The following is a 19126-nucleotide window of genomic DNA, read 5'->3' as shown; positions in this document are numbered from 1 at the left end:
TTGTTTGTTTGTTTGTTGGTTGGTTTGTTTGAGACGGAGTCGCCCAGGCTGGAGTGCAGTGGCGCAGTCTCGGCTCAGTGCAAGCTCCGCCTCCTGGGTTCACACCATTCTCCTGCCTCAGCCTCCCGAGTAGCTGGGACTACAGGTGCCCTCCAACACGCCCGGCTAATTTTTTTGTATTTTTAGTAGAGACAGGGTTTCACTTTGTTAGCCAGGATGGTCTCTATCTCCTGACCTTGTGATCTGCCCACCTCGGCCTCCCAAATTGCTGGGATTACAGGCATGAGCCACTGCATCCAGCCCTCTAATAGTTTTCTTTTCCTGGAATTTTCACCACTCCCCCTCACCGCCCCCGCCCCCTGTCCCCCCATCCCTACTTGCACTTTAAGACTTGACTTCTCCTCCTCCAGGAAGTTCTCTGAAATTACATCTCAGCTGGCCTTATTCAGTTGTCCCTTCTATTAGACTGATAGCACTTTGAGGGCAAGGACATCATAGTGCCAAGCATGAGGCAATAAGGAAATGTACTGGATGTTAAAAATAGGACCTCTGTTGGTGGAAGGTGAAAGGGGTGAAAGGCTGTTTTGACTGGACATGAATAAGAGTGGAGTCACTGGCCTCCTGCAGAGGAATTTGGGACATGTAGGGTCAGAGGTCATCATTCAGCATGCTGTCTCCCAATCTTATTTATGAAATCTCTCAACGTTCTTTTCAATGAGCAAACAAAGTAACTTGGAGAACCCGGGGCAGGAGTGCCTTCTTGGCTCATTGTCAGTCCTGCCTTGCAAACACTGTGATTTAACTTGCCTTGCCACTTACCAGGCTGGAACCCTTACGGGCTCATGACCGCGCCTTTTTTTTTTTTTTGAGAGGGAGTCTCGCTCTGTCGCCCAGGCTGGAGTGCAGTGGCGCAATCTCGGCTCACTGCAAGCTCCGCCTGCCGGGTTCACGCCATTCTCCTGCCTCAGCCTCTCCGAGTAGCTGGGACTACAGGCGCCCGCCACTACGCCCGGCTAATTTTTTTGTATTTTTAGCAGAGACAGGGTTTCACCGTGGTCTCGATCTCCTGACCTTGTGAGCCACCGCGCCCGGCAACCGCGCCTTTTCTTTCTGTTGGAACTGCCATGGACATTTTTGGGTTTCATGTACTCTCTCTTAGGATGAATTCTCCACCACCACCCCGAGAGGAAATGTAGTATCCCCATTTATGGGTGAAAACAGCTCAGTGAGCCAGCTTATCCAAAATTGCTGGAGAAGGACCACTCAACATTTGAACCCAGGTTTTCTGACTCCACAACACAAGTTGGCCCAAGGTTGTGTCCTGGCCTCCTTCCACGTGGCTGGAACAATCGCTAACCTGTGGCCCCTCAAGGTCACCCAGTTGCCATGTACACACTTCTCTTCAGGAGCTTTCCTTGGGTCCCCTATTCCCTCTGTTTTACTTCGAATTTTTCCTCTGCACTTTGGCCAGGAATAGCGTGCTTCTTTTCTCAAGCTGTTCCTTTTAACTGGCAGATTTGTAAATCTTCCACCTCAGTCCTCCTAGGTCTGTCCCATTCTCCCTGAGAAGCTGTTTCTGATTTACCTGCTTAGCTCAAGGGCATGCTACTGCATTGTCTCCTATGCAGTGGCTGAAGTTCTTGTTGGAGTCATTTTGTGCAAAATTTCTAGCCATTTTTAGCAATTTTTTTCTAACTGGCCTCATGTGCAATTCACCCTTGAACAATGTGGGCGGTTAGGGGCGCTGACCCCCTGTACAGTCAAATTTGTGTGTAGACTCCCCAAAAACTATATAGTATGCTGTTGATTAGAATTCTTACAGATAATATAAAGTCAATTAACACATGTATTATGTATTATTTGTATGTTACATGTATTATGTGCTGCTATATTCTTCAATAAAGTAAGCTAGAAAAAAATGTTACTAAGAAAATAATAATGGCCAGGTGCAGTGGCTCATGCCTGTAATCCCAGCACTTCGGGAGGCCAAAGCAGGCGGATCACTTGAGGTCAGGAGTTCAAGACCAGCCTGGCCAACATGGCGAAACTGTGTCTGTACTAAAAACACAAAAATTAGCCGGGCGTGGTAGTGGGTGTCTGTGATCTCAGCTACTCTGGAGGCTGAGGCATGAGAATCGCTTGAACCCAGGAGGCGGAGGCTGCAGCAAGCCGAGATCGCGCCACTGCACTCCAGCCTGGGTGACAGAGTGAGACTCAGTCTCGGGGTTGGGGGGAACACGAAAAGAAGAAGAAAATGTGTTTACTATTTAAGTGGAAGTAGATCATTATAAAGGTCTTCATCTTCCTTGTCTTCTTTTGAGTAGGCTGAGGAGGAAGAGAGAGAGGAAGGTTTAGTCTTGCCGTCTTAGGGGGGTGGCAGAGGTAGAAGAACATTCATGTATAAGTGGACCCTTCTGTTTCAAACCGGTGTTGTTCAAGGGTCAACTGTATTTTGGTTAATTCCTCATTTGTCTTACTGATCCTCTATAGCAGGGGTATATTTTCCAAATCAGGCCATGTGTGAGAGTGAAAGCGGGTGCTGTTAACAGTTAAGCCTAGACATCGTGAGCAAACCTGCCCAGACTGACCATCAAACACCTCTGGGAATAGAAGCTTCTCAAGTTGTTTTTTCTTTCAAGGCTTTTAGCACAGTCTTAAATCCGATGTAAATAGTTTAAAAATTAGCAGTGAACACAGCACACTTGCCTATGAGGCCAGGATACTGTGGCTTCATAGTCTCTGAGTCTGAGTACAGACCAACTTTAAGAGCTGTCTCTAAAACAGATGGAGTTGGAGGCGCAGGAGGAAGTTCTGGGAGAGCCAGGAGGCCCAGCTGAACAGCCTGAGCCTCCCTGGCCACCTCTTCTTGGGGAAGAGTTTTAGATGCAATGGGATGAGTATTGTGGAAAGACTAAGGAAAGCCACACAGGGTATCAGAACAATTTGGGGGAAGGACAGAGCCAAATATTTAGATTTCTTGTGCCGTGTGTATCACCTTTTCCTGACTCTAAGTGATAGACAAAGTAAGGGTGACTTTTTGAGGGCCAGATGGAGCAAGACAGGAATTTCAGGACCCAAGTAAAGACTAATTTGAGGGCTTAGAAAGTTTCCTGAAAACTTCGATTATGTAACTGAAACCACCTGATTGTTTCACCAGCTAAGAGCTTGTGAATTTTCTTTTTCCCACCATAGCAGGTCTGGCTTCTCTCATCTTTGTGAAGTTTACCCTTCTGTATCTGATGGGGTGCATGGTCAGGCTCTGCCCCTCACCACTTTTATAGGGCAGAAGTGTGGGGGTTCTCCTGGCTTCTTGACCTGCTGAGTCTGGGCAGTGGGTGCCTGTTTCCTGTTTCACAAGTTCTGTTGAACAGCATGCTTGAGCATCCAACAAGCTTCATTTGTTGGAATGAGGTAGGATTTTTGATTAACATTCACACCTGAGACTTGAAATTATTTTTCATTACCATCATTTGCTAAAAGAGGAAAAACATGATGAGTGGTACCGCGATTTTAGGGTTTTCTTTTTTCTTCTGGAGACAGTGTCTCGCCCTGTTGGCTGGGTGGAGTGCAGTGGCATGATGTCGGCTCACTGCAACCTTTTGTCTCCTGGGTTCAAACGATTCTCCTGCCTCAGCCTCCCAAGAAGCTGGGATTACAGGCACACATCAACATGCTTGGCTAATTGTGTTTTTTTAGTAGAGATGGGGTTTCACCATTGGCCAGGCTGGTCTTTTTTTTTTTTTTTTTTTTTTTTAATTTTTTTTTTGGCACACAAAACAATAAACATTTTCTAAAAATACATACAAACAAAAAGATGCATATCAAACATATTAGGAAGGTTGCGCATGGGAAGACGGGGAATAGAAATGGGGGGTGGGAATTAAAGAAAATAAATGAGAGAGGGACTTTGTATGGATCAATGATAATAACTCAATCCTCTATTTGACCATGAAGAAGGAGAAGGAAGAGGAAGAAAAAGAAAGTGGGATAAAGGATCAGAAAGGGAGGAAAATAGAAAAAATTAGAGTATGACTCCAGGGTAGACCTGTTTTGTTGTTGCTGGGTTGGTTGGTTGGTTTGTCTGTTGTATTTTTCACATGTTTCACCATGTTGGCCAGGCTGGTCTCGAACTCCCAGCCTCAAGTGATCAACCCGCCTCGGCCTCCCAGAGTACTGGGACTACAGGCGTGAGCCACCACGTCCAGCCCCCACATTGCTTCTGGCCTCTGTGGTAGACCTCCCAGACGGGGCGGCCGGGCAGAGGCGCTCCTCACTTCTTCCCAGACAGGGCGGCCGGGCAGAGGCGCTTCTCACTTCCCAGATGGGGCGGCCGGGCTGGTCTTGAACTCCTGACCTTAGGTGATCTGCCTGCCTTGGCCTGCCAAAGTGTTGAGATTACAGGCATGAGCCACTGTGCCTGGCCAACTTTGGGGTTCTGAAGACGGGTTTGATTCTAGTGGTTTTGCATACAGTGTCCCCAAATGTTGGTCTTTTTTCTGATTGTGTCTTATTACCATTTAGTTGACATTTCCCTGCCTGGAATGCTGCTGGCCTGGGTGCCTGGGTTCCCTGGCTTTCCAGGGGTCATTTCACTTGGTCTTTGCTTACATCCTGCTGTAATGACTGCTTCTTTGGAGTGGAGTGTGCACACTGGTGGGAAGAGGGTTGGGGGGAAGCCAAGGGACTGGGACTTTATTTCTGTCCTTAGTGAAGCCCAGTAACATGGTTGCTGGTTTGGCAGCTGAATTGATCTTTTTGCAGTGGGTGGGTTTATCCCCATGTGATTCCTGCACGGGCTGGGCCCTTCTTCCTCAGGTCACACCACCTAAGGAATCCAGCTTTCCTGCCACCCAGTTCTGTTCCCTGTTGGGCCAGTTTCTTCTGGTTTGCCTGGGCCCTTTGGCCCACCCTTTGCTGTGCTTTCTCTTCCTCTTCCTCTTCTTCTTCCTCTTCCTCTTCCTCTTTCTCTTTCTCGCTCTTTCTCTTTCTTTCTTTCTCTTTCTCCCTCCCCTCTCCTCTCCTGTTCTCTCCTCTCCTGTTCTCTTCTCTCCCCTTCTCTCTCCTCCCCTCCCCTCCCCTCCCCTCACCTCCCCTCTCTGATGGAGTTTCACTCTTGTCAACCAGGCTGGAGTGCAATGGTATGATCTCGGCTCACTGCACCCTCCACTTCCCGGGTTCAAGCGATTCACCTGCCTCAGCCTCCCAAGTAGTTGGGATTACAGGTGCCTGCCACCACGCCCAGCTATATTTTGTATTTTTAGTAGATACAGGGTTCTTTGTGGCCAGGCTGGTCTCGAACTCCTGACCGCAGATGATCCACCTGCCTCAGACTCCCAAAGTGCTGGGATTACAGGCGCGAGCCACCGCATCGGACCCCTCACACTTTTCTTTAAAAAGGCCTTTAAGGCCGGGCGTGGTTGCTCACGCTTGTAATCCTAGCACTTTGGGAGGCGGAGTCGGGCGGATCACGAGGTCAGGAGATCGAGACCACGGTGAAACCCCGTCTCTACTAAAAATACAAAAAAATTAGCCAGGCGTAGTGGCGGGCGCCTGTAGTCCCAGCTACTCGGAGAGGCTAAGGCAGGAGAATGGCGTGAACCCGGGAGGCGGAGCTTGCAGTGAGCTGAGATTGCGCCACTGCACTCCAGCCTGGGCGACAGAGCGAGACTCCGTCTCCAAAAAAAAACAAGGCCTAGGCCTTTAAATTTGAGGTATTTTGCCTTTTATGCCTCATTTCAGTTGCCCTAGTCTCCTCATTGCTCTACCCAGGACCCTCTAGATTATTGATGGTTGGTAAGAGAAGATCACCATTGCTCTCTACAGTTTGGAGTTTCTCTTGGGGAGGTGGGAGGACTCTTAACCTGCCCAGTAACTGCCTAGATCACAGCCGTGGGGCCCACCTTCCTCAGGTTACTCCCCTGTGTGGGGCACAGACAGGTAGCTTCCATCTCAGAAGCTCCTAAAGCAGGCTGCCTGGCCTGGCCTGGGCTCTGTGTGGCTGGCCTGTTGCCCCTTTGACATTTGTAGAGGTGTCTGCAGGGTAGGTTTCCTGCTTTTGGAGTAAAGGCTACAAACACTAACTTGAAAAGAGTTTTTAAAAATAAATCGTGGGGCTGGGCCCGGTGGCTCATGCCTGTAATGCCAGCACTTTGGGAGGCCGAGGCAGGCGGATCGCTTGAGCGCAAGATTTTGAGACCAGCCTGGCCAACATGCTGAAACCCCATCTCTACTAAAAATTCAAAAATTAGCCAGTTGTTGTGGCACGTGCCTGTAGTCCCAGCTTCTCTGGAGGCTAAGGCGGGAGAATCGCTTGAACCTGGGAGGCAGAGGTTGCAGTGAGTTGAGATCGTGTCATTGCACTCCAGCCAGAGCAAGACTGTCTAAATAAAATAAAATAAAATAAAATAAAATAAAATAAATAATCTTTTTTTTTTTGAGATGGAGTCTCACTCTGTTGCCCAGGCTAGAGTGCAGTGGCACGATTTCAGCTCACTGCAACCTCCGCCTCCAGGTTCAAGCAATTCTCCTGCCTCAGCCTCCTGAGTAGCTGGGATTACAGGTATGCTTCACCACGTTGGCCAGGCTGGTCTCGAACACCTGGCCTCACGTGATCCACCCACCTTGGCCTCCCAAAGTGCTGGGATGACAGGCATGAGCCACCGTGCCCAGCCAATAAATAAATAAATTGTTGGCCAGGTGCGGTGGCTCACGCCTGTAATCCAAACACTTTGGCAGGCCAAGGTGGGAGGAATGCTGCGGAGTTCAAGACCAGCCTGGGCAACAACATGAGTTCCTGTCTCTACAAAAAAATAAAAATCATTTTCTTTACAAGACTAAGCGTCCCCCTTTCCCCTGCTTTTGCACTGAAGATGTTTGCTCTGCTCTCGCTCATTTTGCCTTTTACTTACAGAGAAAGATGTCAAGAAAGGCTCTGGTAATTGCTGGAATGTCGGGGGGAAGATGAGGTACTGGGAGAGTGTGTCTGGCTTCTTTCTTTAATACTCTCCTTGACAGGTGCAGTTTTGGGGAATGCCATAGAAGAGCCCAGACTTGGGACTTGGAGACAAATCTCCGTAATTCACAGACACACCCCAGCACCCACTCCTCCACACCCCCACACCCCACCTGAGCCTCGGCAATCCCAGTGCAGCACGGGTACTTCTTGGCATTCAGAGAATTCACAGAGGCCACATACGTGCTATCCACTGCTTCCCAGGATTGGTCACTTCCCAATTTAAAATAATTACTGCCTGTGAACAACTCTGCATTAAAACAAAATTTCTATAGTAATATCTTAACTGCTTGATTTTTTTTGGAGGGGGGTGGCGGGTGGGAGGCATTGCTTAGAAAGCTAACCGGCTCTAAGCCTTATCAACCAATAGGACAGTGTAACCTTGATTCACTAACCCTGATCAAGACAGAAGGCAACTAAATAATGCAGGGGACAAGGACACAAGATGATGGAACTTGCAGAGAGGAGGGAAATGTTTGGTTGTGTTAAAGGTAGAAAACGTGACTAGTAATATTTACTAACAGTTTTTATTACTAGTGTATTCTCATCTGAGTCTGTATTTCTGCTTCTCTTCTCAGGACAGTTTTACCCAGGTGATGAGTGCTTTCCCTTGCTTTAAAAAAATTTGCCTTTCTACACCATTTCAGCCACATGGGCGATTGAAACCTACTTGGCTTCTTTAGGAACTGAACAGGTTTCAGGTGTACACTGTTGCCCGCTGTTTAAGAGGCGAGGACTGAGTTACATGGCCACCTACAGAGTCTGACTGTTTTTTAAATGTCAGCCCCAAAGTACCACTGACTCTTGTCCATAGCACAACAGATTAAAACCGTGCCTTGCTTTTGCAACCTTGGAGGCAGCCGGAAAACTTGTGTGTCTACATCCAAATCTGTCTTTTCGTGTCCAGTTTAAAAATATATAATTTACATGGGCAGTGATCTCAGTGTTGGAACAAATCTCTTTTATTTGCTGCTGGAAGCTGCATGGGCCACTCATTAATACATCAGAGGTCAGATGCATGCCGGGGCGGCAGCTGGGACACTAATGATTTCATATGGCTTTGTATGACCGCTGGCCGCCTGTGGTGCTGTAAATCGGGACTCAAGGTTCTAATTTTTTCAAAACCTCCAGGGAGGTTGCCTCTTGCGAGATAGAACTTAAGATAATATTTATAGTAGAGGGCAGAGGAAAAATAATACCTAATGGGAACGTTGTGGAAAGAATGGTAGCAACCTATTAGAAGTAAATTATGTGGGGCCATTGGAGTTAACTCATTTATGGGCTCCATGAGTATTTTATTAGGTCCTTAGCTATGAAGAGTACTGCGCTGTGGCCAGGCTCCAAGCATCACCCCCTCAACACTTAGGTTGTCAGTGGAAGGATTCTCCCCTCACTTTTGGGAAGGAGGAGTGTAATTGAACCTTTTTTTTTTTTTTTGAGCCGGTCTTGCTGTGTCTGGCTTGAGCCAGGCTGACAGGCTGAGTGCAGTGGTGCATACATGGCTCACAGCAGCCTCGAACTCTTGGGCTCATCAAGCCATCCTTCTGCCTCAGCTGTGACTATAGATAGGCATGCCCCACCATGCTTGGCTAATTTTTAATTTTTTTGTAGAGACAGGGTCTTTCTTTGTTGGCCGGGCTAAGTGTACATTTTGATTTTTGATGATTTATATATACCTGTGTAATCAATCCTCTCATCAAGATACAGATTTTCCCTCATTCCAGAAGGATTCCCTTGGGATCCCTCTAGTTCACCCTTGTTCTCACCTGCAACTACTGTTGTTTTCTTCCACGTTGAGTTTTATCTTCATATATTAATAAATGGAGTTGTGCCATATATTCTCTTGATTTTGACTTTTTCACCAGTCTTAGTGTCTTTAAGCTTCTTGTATGTAGGTTTGTTTATTTATTTATTTGTTTAGTTTTTGTTTTTTTGAGACGGAGTCTCCCTCTGTCACCCAGGTTGGAGTGCAGTGGTGAGATCTTGGCCCACTGCAGCCTCTGCCTCCCGGGTTCAAGCAATTCTCCTACCTCAGCTTCCTGAGTAGCTGGAACCACAGGTGCCCACCACCAGGCCTGGCTAACTTGTATTTTTAGTAGAGATGGGGTTTCACTATGTTGGCCAGGCTGGTCTCAAACTCCTGACTAAAAATGATCCACCTGCCTCGGCCTCTCAAAGTGCTGGGATTACAGGCATGAGCCACCACGCCTGAACTTCTTCTGTGTAGTTACTGACAAACATCTTATTGTGTGTATGTACCACGTATGTTGTGTATACAACATACATTGATGTGGAAGTTTTGTTTTTACTTTTAAACATCCAAGACCGATTGATTGAGGCAGGGTTTCTGTTGCCCAAGCTGGAGTGCAGTGGAATGATCATAACCTGCCGTAACTTTGATGTAACTTTGAACTCCTTGGGCTCAAGCCATCCTCCCACCTCAGCCTTCTGAGTAGCTATCAAGTTTTATTTAAGTAAACATGTTTATTTATTCAGAACTATGTTTAGGAGGCAGTAATCCAAAACACAACTCTGGCATTTTCTAAGCTGTCACTGAGTATTGTGTAGTGTAACTTGGATCTGTTAGAGGACACCCCAAGCACAGGTGTGGCACTCTCAGGAAGATGCCCTTTTATTGCAGAGCCTTCAGGAAATCTATGAGAGACTGAAGGTGGTGGGCCGGTGGGCCATGAGTTTGCCTCAAGCTGTGTGGGGTGGGTGAAGATAACAAGGTGCCAGCCCAAAAAGCAGATTCTGATCTGGGAGTCAAGTAAGTCCAAAGGGCCTAGGGAGCTGGTGCCCGCTGGGTTCGCCAGAGGCAGAGTGTGGAGGACTGTGTTGTTTATTCGAGATCCCCTGCTTTGAAAGGCAGGATGCAGGATGTCAACAGGGTCCTGACACCCCAGTGCCCCCAGGGACAGAGCACGAGTGTCTGCCGTCTGCCCTCAGGGCTCAGGCTCAGGTCCGGTGTAGGGTGGATAGTCTGGGTAAAGGAAATGGCAGGCATAGCTACATTCCCCAGTACGCATCCCTCTTCCCCCACTTGGCATGTGTGTTGTCCCACAGAGTTGGTATTTTGCAACATCATGATTATACTTTTAAAAAATAGCCCCAGCTACTCCGAGAGGCTGAGGCAGGAGAATAGCATGAACCCGGGAGGCGGAGCTTGCAGTGAGCTGAGATCGCACCACTGCACTCCAGCCTGGGTGACAGCGAGACTCCGTCTCAAAAAAAAAAAAAAAAAAAAAGTTTTTTTTGTTTGTTTGTTTGTTTTTGTGAGTGTGTATGTGTGTCTTCACAAAGGCTTGGAGAAGTGCTAATTTTAGCTCAACATGGGGGGTGCCTGTCATTTTCCCTGCCAGAATCCCCTCGTCTCCTTTTACCTCGACCTCTGCCCCTTATGGTTCACCTGGAGGATTGCTCCTGCCCTGTAAAACTCACTGTAGCAGGGCCGGGTACGGTGGCTCATGCCTGTAATCCCAGCACTTTGGGAGGCTGAGGCAGTCGGATCATGAGGTCAGGAGATTGAGACCATCCTGGCTAACACGATGAAACCCCGTCTCTACTAAAAATACAAAAAGTTAGCTGGATGTGGTGGCACGCACCTGTAGTCCCAGCTACTCAGGAGGCTGCGGCAGGAGAATCGCTTGAACTCAGGAGTTGGAGGTTGCTGTTAGCTGGAGATCACACCACTGCAGTCCAGCGTAGGGGACAGAGCAAGATTCCGTCTCAAAAAAACAAAAAACAAGCAAAAAAAAAAAAAAACAAAAAACCCACTGCTGCAGCCTGCGGAGGGTCAGAATCACAGAAAACTACATACACGAGTTATACCACCCTTTCTCAGGCCACACTGATGGCTGTGCGCTCGGGGTTAGGCGGCAGCAAGAGACATATTCATGAAACTACTTTGTCTGACTCTGCCAAAACTGGTTGAAGGCATTTGCTGTGCTGCCCAGGGCATTGTTCTTATCTGGGTTTTCATCTTCCTTAAGAGAGTCATTGCTGGGGGAAAATGATTTTCTTCCAGGATGAACTCATTTTCACACTTTTAATAGTTCTGATAGTTCCTGTGAGCCAAAAATGAGGCTGTTTCTCTTTTTATCAAGTCAGCAAGTAAGCTCAGCCAAATTCCAGCATTCAACTCTGTAAACAGAATTTAGTCACTTTCATTATCTGGACCTTTTAATTTGCTTTATTTTATTTATTTATTTATTTTTTTTTTTAAAGACAGAGTCTGACTTGTTCTATCACCCAGGCTGGAGGCATTGGAGATTTTGGCTCACTGCAACCTCTGCCTCCTGGGCTCAAGCGATTCTCCTGCCTCAGCCTCCTGAGTAGTTGAGATTACTGATGCCTGTCACCACGCCTGGCTAATTTTTGTATATTTAGAGGAGATGGGTTTTGCCATGTTGGCCAGGCTGGTCTCAAACTCCTGACCTCCAGTAATCTGCCTGCCTCAGCCTCCCAAAGTGCTGGGATTACAGGAGTGAGCCACCATGTACAGCAGGACTTACTTTTAAAACATGATGCTTCCAGGAATTTTTTTTTTTTTTTTTTTTTTTTTGAGATGGATTACAGGCATGCGCCCGTACTAGGATTACAGGCGTGAACCACCGCACCAGGCCTTTTTGTTTGTTTGTTTGTTCTCTTTTGAGATGGAGTCTTGCTCTGTCTCCTGGGCTGGAGTGCAGTGGCATGATCTCTCCTCACTGCAACCTGTGCCTCCTGGGTTCAATCTATTCCGCCTCAGCCTCCCGAGTAGCTAGGATTACAGGCGCCTGCCACCACACTAATTTTTGTATTTTTAGTAGAGGCAGGGTTTCACCTTGTTGGCCAGGCTAGTCAACAAGTGATCCACCCTCTTCGGCCTCCCAAAGTTCTGGGATTACAGGCGTGAGCCACCATGCCTGGTCAGTGCTTTGTGTTTTGTGTATGTTATTAGTAAGAGCTGTGGGTTCAGGAGAAACACCTAGACATGGTGGTATGCTGCTGGAGTATGTTGAGGCTCTGAGACTTTGGACAGAGCCGTGTTGATGGAAAATAATTCAGGGACTTGTGAAGCTGGACCACTTCACCAAGGGCCTGTGTGATTGTGGGGCCTGGTCCCACAAGCAGGGGAGCAGGTGATAGAAGGAACCTACGCAGCTTTTTGGAAGCCTTGTAGAATGGGGCATTGGGGGAGCAGGGGCTTGCTAGGTGTGGTTGGTTGGCTGCTGTTGGGGAGGAGTAATGGCAACTTTTGGGGGAGCAGCAGTCAGTGGTAGTGAAGAATTTTTAAAGAAAATTAGGAAGGGAGCATGGTGTGGTTTTTGGAGTCACATAAAATCTTTAAGTGAACAAGTGCTAACAGATGACATTTTATGATTGTCAAACTACACCTCTCCCTGGGCACCAGCAGTTGCGATGAGTTCAGATGCAGAGATAACGGCATCCCTCTCTGATTTCAAGTTTTCCTTTCAAATTGCCTTGTCCATGGAGCCCAAAGATTTAAATTTGAGATGAGTAGATGCTTCTGACCCCACTTTAGGTTGTTCTTGGACACTCCCACTTTCCCTACCATCTCCCCACCCCCCCCTCCTTTTTTTAGATCTTCACGTGTTATATTGCTTATTTAGCCTGGGAATGAATCTTGTTCAGCCAGACAATATTACATGTGTACATTTAATACTTTGCCTTTACATAATACATATAATAGGACTGCAAAGTAATATTATTTTTGCAGTGAAATACATAAATATTTACTAAATGACATAGGTAAAAATGATTGATCATTTTCACACCAGTTCCAGTTTTTCAAATTATTTTATTGACAAAAATTTGTGTGTGTGTGTGTGCGTATATATATACATACATATTTTTGAGACAGGGTCTCGGGCTCTGCGGCCTAGGTTGGAGTGCAGCCATGTGATCATGGCTCACTATAGCCTTCATCTCCTGTGCTCAAGTGATCTTTTGTCTTGGCCTCCCAAAGTGCTGATATTACAGACCTAAACCAGCATCTCCAGTCAAAATCTTACATATTTATTGTGTGCCACATGTTTTGAAGTCCGTATACATTGTAGAGTGTGTATATTGAGCTAATTAACATGCATTGCCTCACATACTTATTTTTTTGTGGTGAGAATACATAAAAATGTACTGATTGTCAAAAATAACTGTAATAACTATGGTACCTTGTTGTACATCAGTTTTGCTGCCAAATAGTATATGGAAAAACTTGTTTTCCAGAGCATAGTTTTGGATGTTGGAGTTGCAGGAAGGGGATTGTGGGCCTCGGGGTGTGTGTGTGTGTGTGTGTGTTTTAATTCCTAACACGCCTCTTTTTATTGCCTGAGATTCCTTCAATTTCTAGAGATACCATGAAGCAGCCCCGCTTAGTCTATTTAACAGACACACTGAGACTGCCAAAACGCAACACAACAAGACTTTTTCTTTCCTTGGACTGCTCCTCTTTCCAGGCCCCTTTTCAATGTTGGCACCCATCAAAGCCTTCTGCCCAAGCAGAAGTAGATCTTAACTCCAGTCCCAACTGTGAACTGTGTCCATACTGACGGCCTCTCCTGGCATCCCCTGCTGGCCTTTTGTTTTTGGTTGTGTTGAGAACAGAAACTGGTACTTTGCCCTTCACATGGGTGAAGGTCGACCTGACTGAAAAGAATTCGGGAATTCTTACTTTCCAAGCTTGCAAGTAGATTTCCCCCAATAACCATTATGTCAAGTGATGTAACAACTGAATATATTACCAAATTGAGAACTAGGGCTTCGGTAAAGAACAAGGATGTTAACTGTGGCATTGCTTGTGATTTTTCAAAAATCAGGAAACAGTTTTACAATTTTATTAGCATATACTCATTAAGTTGTGGTACATTCATATAGCAACATACCATGCAGCCATTCGGAAGGCTAGGCATCTCTGCATGGAGTGACCCAGAACATTCTCCAAGTTAATATAGTTAAGAGAAACTTCGTTTTGTCTTAAAGAATTAAGTTATGCCTAGAATAAAGCTTTTTTTTTTCATGGTTAAAGTGGAGACAATTGAGTGAGACATTAGGGATATTTAAAAAAAAACTATTTGCTTGTATTACTTGCTTCATTTGAACAAATACTTGTTACCTAGCCAAATAAAAAATGTTTTTGGAAATACTCCCTCCCCATACTCCCACCAAAGAAAGGATAGTTTGTCTGCAGCGGGGCTCTGTTGTCTTGAACTGGTGAGGACTGTGCCTGAACTGGGTCTCTATCCTTTCTTCTATTTATCCAGGCCATAGTTGTGGGGGCAGCACGTGGCCAGAGCTACAGGAGAGGCTTCTGCTGAGGGTTTGGGCTGCAGGTTTGAGCACAAGCACTCAGTCTATCTCAGTCAAGTAAAGCTTTGTTTTAATATTACTTAATAGACTTGTTTCATGGCTAGACTTTACCCCCTTGAACTTGGCTTACCATTTTTAAAACGAATCCTGTGTTGTCCCACATGGGAACCTGCAGAGTAGCACACACAGGTAAGGCTTCATCTGGGCCTCATTTGCTTCTGGAACCGGTTGTTGCCTCCACTTTACTTCTGTAATGAGAAACTCAGAAACCCTCTTGGGTGGGTGGAGATCTAGCCAGGTGTCACGGTTCAACCTTGGTTTGTGGGAGCCCAAGTAAATGTCCTCAGTCATTTTAAGGGATATCAAACTTAATCTTTAAAAAGTTTACAGCAGTTTATATATTTTAGTTGAGATATTTCGATGAACTTAAATGGCGATCTGGGCCTTCCTCTATCCTTTCAGCGTACATTCTTCACTGATAGGGGTAGTTGTGTTTTAAACCTGAAACTCATTCTTCAGATGTGCAGGGCTCCAACAGAAGTCCCTTGGTGTGTGTGTTCCTTGTTGGGCCACAGATAGTGTAAAATCTAGATTCCAGAAGCCTGGGTGTATGTGCATTTGCATGTGCACACGTGCGCACACACATGTTCATTAACAAAGCATTTTATTTAAACACTGGCTAAGGTACAAAAGTGCCTACTTTGTATTTTTATTTATTTTTCCTGTAACCTCCCTCCCCCATCCCCCCCCCCCCAGCCCAGTCCGCCGCCCGTTCCTTTCCTGCTGGGCTCACATTCCTAGGTCTTTGTCTCTGCCTGGTATTTTAGAAATTTTGGGAGAGGAAGGCAATGGGTGGGACGTTCTGTTAGCTGGGGGCAGGGAAGAGGGTGGTCACTTGCAGGGTCAGAGGTCAAGCCTCCTCCATTTAGCTGGGGCAGCCGGATTGTCGCCAGGCCCGAGGGGGCGTGTCTGTGCATCTGCCCGGGAAGCCCCAAACAGGCCCTGGAATTCCTGCTGCTAGACGACCTGTTCTTCCCAGTCCCTTCCCCCCTTTCCCGGGAGCCACTGTTAATGGCTACTCCCACATTTCTGGCTATAGGACCCTCCACACAGCTCCAGTTTATTCCCTTAAAAATAATTCTACACCTGTTTCAGAGAGAATTACATCCATGCACATCCTTACCTATCGATTGTTTTAACAGCTCTAAAATTGTGATTTTTCAATTTCAAATTGTGGTTAGATGAGACTTGGAGCTTCTAAATGAACCATGAAATCTTAAAGTTTTGCTCCAACTTTTAGCTGGAAGGTTTATAAAAGTGGATTTCATTTTATAGTTTTTGGACAATGCATTCTTTTAAAAATTCATTGTTTACTAATAACGAGCACATTGAGGCTATTCTTTTACTCACTGGTAGCTTTTTATTATCAACTATTTGGGTGCTCCCTGCCCCCATCTCTGTTGCAGGCAGCCTGGAGCTGTAAAAGCACTGGCTCTTCTGAAACCACAGTGTGTTCTGGGTACTTAGAACTGCATGGATCCTGTGTAAAATGATACCAAACAGGGATTGCATTCAGAGACCCCTTTGAGTTGTATATCTGGGCTCTCAAGGCTGGTCACGGGAGGGCTCTGGTGTTGGTTCAGGGCACCCTGCCTTTTGCTGCCATCACCGGCCACTACCTGTTCTGACCAGGATTTTTTTCTGGCCACTGCATCTGCAGAATCTTTTAAAACCTACCATTCATGGGGGGATTGCAAATGTCCAGCATCATCCAGGTTCTGTATTTTAAGGTTGATCTAAACCTAAGAAAAATCCCCTTAATTCTTTATAGTTACACAGTTGGAGTCTGGCGTGGGCACCCTGGCTCAGCCCAGAACTTACTACTTGTTTCGTTGTTGTTGTTTGTTTTGCACTCAGCCTGTGTTGCCTAGGCTAAATTCAGTGCCATGGTCATGGCTCACTGCAGCCTCGACTTCTTGGGCTCAAGGGATCCTCCCACCTCAGGCTCCTGAGTTACAAGCATGAGCCACCATGCCCAGCAATTTTTTTTTTTTTTTTTTTTTTTTTTTTTTTGTAGTTTGGGCCCAAGTGCTCCTCTAGCCTCAGCTTCTTGAGGAGCTTGGACTACAGGCATGAGCTGCCACGTCCAGCTACTAGAACTTAATTTTGAAGCTCTTTAGTTTCTGTTGTCAAGTCTCTATAGATAGGCTTTCTGGGGTGGAAGGGGTCTCCCGGAGGTACCCAGTCAGGCCCCTTTTGTTTCACAGATGAGACTGAATCCCAGACAGGTCAAGAGAGGTGATTGGACAAGATGGTTCCATAGCCAGGTAGTGCCAGGCTCAAGTTTACAGCCTGAGGTTCTTTTCTACTCACTAGCCATGGAGATGAGAGCAATCTAGGTAGTTAACAATTTGCAAGAGCCCCTTAGTCCGAAGGAAGCAGGAGAGTGCTATTCAGTCCACACAGCTGTCTTGAGAAGAGGGAAAGAGCGGATGCGTTCTCAAGGTTGCTTAGCTGTTAGAAGCAGGGAGGCCACCCGAAGGTTTAGTGGCATGTTTTATTCACATGTAAAAGAAACTTTCTGATGGAAGGTTTTTCACACTTCACATCAGCATAGGAGTGATCCCTTCATTCCCATGACAAATGGAGAGAGCAAAGGAAAGGAATGTAGTTCAAACTGGTAGAATTGCTTTAGCACCACGTTGTAAAAAGGGATCGGCCAGGAATTTTTCCTGAATTCATCCAGCTCAGCATCTTTTGGTTAGTATTTATACCTGAGAATTTTAGATTTAAAAGATTATCAGGATTAGATAATCTCTGAAGGATAGATCATCTTAAAAAGCAACTGACTTAAAGGAGGCAAGTTGCTGCTACCTGGTTTCAGTCTGCCATCATTGCTGGCAAAGCACTGCAGTGATCAAAATTGGTAGGAAAGTTACAAACTTTACCACATTTCCCTTGTGTAAAGTAGGATCCGGGCCAGGTGCGTTGGCTCATGCTTGTAATCCCAGCACTTTGGGAGGCCAAGGTGGGCGGATCACGAGGTCAGGAGATCCGAGACCATCCTGGCTATCAGGGTGAAACCCCATCTCTACTAAAAATATAAAAAAATTAGCTAGGCGTGGTGGCGGGCACCTGTAGTCCCAGCTACTCCCATGGAGGCTAAGGCAGGAGAATGGCGTGAACTCGGGAGGCGGAGTTTGCAGTGAGCCGAGATCGCGTCGCCACTGCACTCCAGCCTGGGCGACAAGAGCAAGACTCTGTCTCAAAAACAAACAAATAAAGTAGGATCCATAAAACCTACTCTGTCTCAAAAACAAACAAATAAAGTAGGATCCATAAAACCTGCTGGTTATAGCAGAACTGTTACTTCACAAAAGTAAAAACACAATATCCTAAATCTTTCCTTTTTCCTGTTTCTGAATCGTAAAATTTCTAGAGAACCAGTTTAACCCATGCTAGATTACACACTTCCCTATTAACTCAGTTGGCCCTGAGTGGAGTCAACTTCTGTGCGCTTGACTGAACCATTTAGGGGGAGCATTTTTCTAGTGGACACACTTTATGTGGAGATTTTGGTTGTTAATAAAATAAAGATCTTGGAGAAGGAAAGAAGCAGCAGTCTCCCTCTGTTTGCCCCCAGCCCTCTCTGTTTGGAGCTCTCCGCCTAAGAAAACCTTCTGGGCCACTTCCAAGCCTTCTCCCCATCTCTGTCTCCCACAACACTCTGCCCTGTTTCTTGCCAGAATGAGCTTCTATTCAGTCTGCGCAGAATCGCCTGGAATCTCGCGTCCTGGATCTCCACCGTACCTAGCAAGGTGCTTTGTACTGATGATGAGAGAGCTGGTGTCATACCTGTGTTGGAACCAGCTCTGCAGAAGGCTCATGCTGGCTTCCCTGCTGTGTCTTTGCTAACACTGTGGCCTTGAGCACTCTCCAACTCCTGTCCTCACCTGGAGATGAAGTGTGGTGGTGTATTTGTGGAAGAATTCCCCTTGTATACTGCTACCCTGCCTGTTGCATGTTAGCTGGCTTCCCCTCATGCCCAGGTGTACCAGAGGCAAATTTAAGCTCTGCTTTTGAAAGCAATCCAGCAAACATTTACAGAGTGGCGCTAAGTGCCCTGCTCTGTGGAGAGATACAGTAATGAGACTGGCCCAGTTTCTGTGCCAAGGAGTTTTCTCTCTTGAGAGCTCCTTGTTTATTAGCAGGTAAAGGTTGTGCCAACCCTTCTCTCTCTCCCTCCCTCCCAGAGTGCTGGGCCCCAGGGCAGTGTAGAACATCACATAAAGCAGTTCTGTCAGCACTGGCTGCCTCCCAGGTTCAACTCCTTGGAATAACTTGGTATGAAGAAGAAAGGCAAGGAGCTGGCTGACCTTACCACTAGCTTTTTGCCTTCGTTCCAGAAACTTAAGCCTGTAGCTTGCTTGAGTGCCTGGGAGAACCATGCTTTGCCACTTTGCACTGCAAGCTGTGGTGTGAGGATGGTTGTTACTGGCTCTTAACCTTGCTCCACACATCCAGGCTAGAGCAGCAAAGGAAACTTTTCTGGTATATTCTTATATCCAGGCCACCAATATCAGACTAGGCAACACAGTCTTAACAACTTTTCTGGATAGTGAAGCCAAGATTGACGGCAAACTCTCGTGCCAGGAGGTTTGTTTTGTTTGGTTTCTGCCTTTGAAGTGTCTCTGTTACAGTTCTAAATGAGACTAGAGTGGGATGTGGCATTCAGTTGTGTTCCCTCCTCCATTCCCCCCTGATTTGGGGCAGAGAGAGTGGGAGAAAAAAGGAAGCAGATATTTT

General features: G+C 46.4%; 1 protein-coding gene across 1 annotated transcript in view; it reads left to right on the top strand.

Annotated features, from left to right (window-relative positions):
• TRIM71 (tripartite motif containing 71) overlaps positions 1-19126 on the top strand; it is an 83941-nt gene that overhangs the window by 39860 nt on the left and 24955 nt on the right. The window lies entirely within an intron of this gene.

This window comes from Symphalangus syndactylus, chromosome 1 (assembly GCF_028878055.3).
Source record: "Symphalangus syndactylus isolate Jambi chromosome 1, NHGRI_mSymSyn1-v2.1_pri, whole genome shotgun sequence".
Lineage (NCBI taxonomy): Eukaryota > Metazoa > Chordata > Mammalia > Primates > Hylobatidae > Symphalangus > Symphalangus syndactylus.
This window is presented reverse-complemented; position numbering and strand designations above follow the sequence as displayed.